Here is a 1,338-nt window from a genome sequence, read left to right as displayed (position 1 = left end):
TCCTTTCTCGGGTATCGAAATATCTCTATACCAAATTTCATGCAAATTCCTTCAGTAGTTAAGGCGTGATTGAGTAACAGACAGACAGACAGAGTTACTTTCGCATTTATAATATTAGTATGGATTTTCTAGATTTAGAAGAGCAACAGCAATAATGTAAGCATTTTAGAGATATTTTTCTCATAAATAAACATTAAAAAGATTTTTTTTTGCTCTCTTCTCTCTCTACATTTTACGTATAATAAATTTATACTAACCATTTCATCATGAAGCGGATTCTTGCTCTCATTTTTTTGCTCATCGTAAACAATTGCTTTCTTATATTCTCATTTATGAAGTATAATATTATAAAGTATTCATAGTAAGATATTTTTATGATAATATTTATAAGTAATTTCTTAATCTCTCGTTGGATTAAACAATATCTTTTGAACCTTACTCTTTTTAATCTCCCAACTTCTGAAGATATTGAATACGGTTCACTGCTTTTAATTTAAAATCATCAGCATGGATAAAAACAATTTGGTTTTATGAAGTATCTTTAATATTGATAACGTAAAAGGGAAACCAAAATCATACAGACCAGCATATGGTTGCTAACGTTACATCAGAAATATGCTTTGAAAAAATACGTTTTGCGGTCGAGCGCTCAGCTAGTACGATGGAGAAAAAGAAAAAGTCAGCAATTGTGCCTAGGTGCACCTCGATATTTCTTTTGCATATACGTTTATACTCAAGTGGATGTTTATGCACCCAGAAATGAATGAAATACACGTTCTTACAACCTTTATAATTATTTTATTACAGAAAACCTTTTTTTAATAAATAAAGGGAGAAATATATTAAATTACTACTGATAATGGGTGACAGGGTGAGCCACATTCTATCAATAATGGATTAACTGTCGGGCTCACTTGATATACAGTACCTGCTGCTTAAAAACAATATCGATTAAGCGCCATGACTATTCAATTAGACGCTAAACACAAGCTAGACCAAGGTTAAAGACTACAATATCAACTTATAGAAATAATTCTATTTACTACTTTCTTTGAGACGGATTATCGCCATTATATGATATTATTTTTGTGGCTATTCAAATGTAAATATGCAACAATATACGATTTTTTTAAAACTTTTTTATTGGACAAACAGCGGAGCTTAAACCATGCTGTTTGTCCTTTAATTTACAGATTAGTCTGATTGTTTCATCTTTATCATATTATAAGGATAATGAGTGTTGTTCAGCGTCATCGGACATGGGAGAAACAATCATATAGAAATCAATTTCGCCATATTGGTGAAAGTAAGAAAACAGTTTCGTGACTGAGTCAGTGG

This window comes from Colias croceus, chromosome 1 (genome assembly GCF_905220415.1).
Source record: "Colias croceus chromosome 1, ilColCroc2.1".
In the NCBI taxonomy this organism is placed as follows: domain Eukaryota; kingdom Metazoa; phylum Arthropoda; class Insecta; order Lepidoptera; family Pieridae; genus Colias; species Colias croceus.
The sequence above is the reverse complement of the archived record's forward strand: the minus strand, read 5'-3'. Positions refer to the sequence as shown.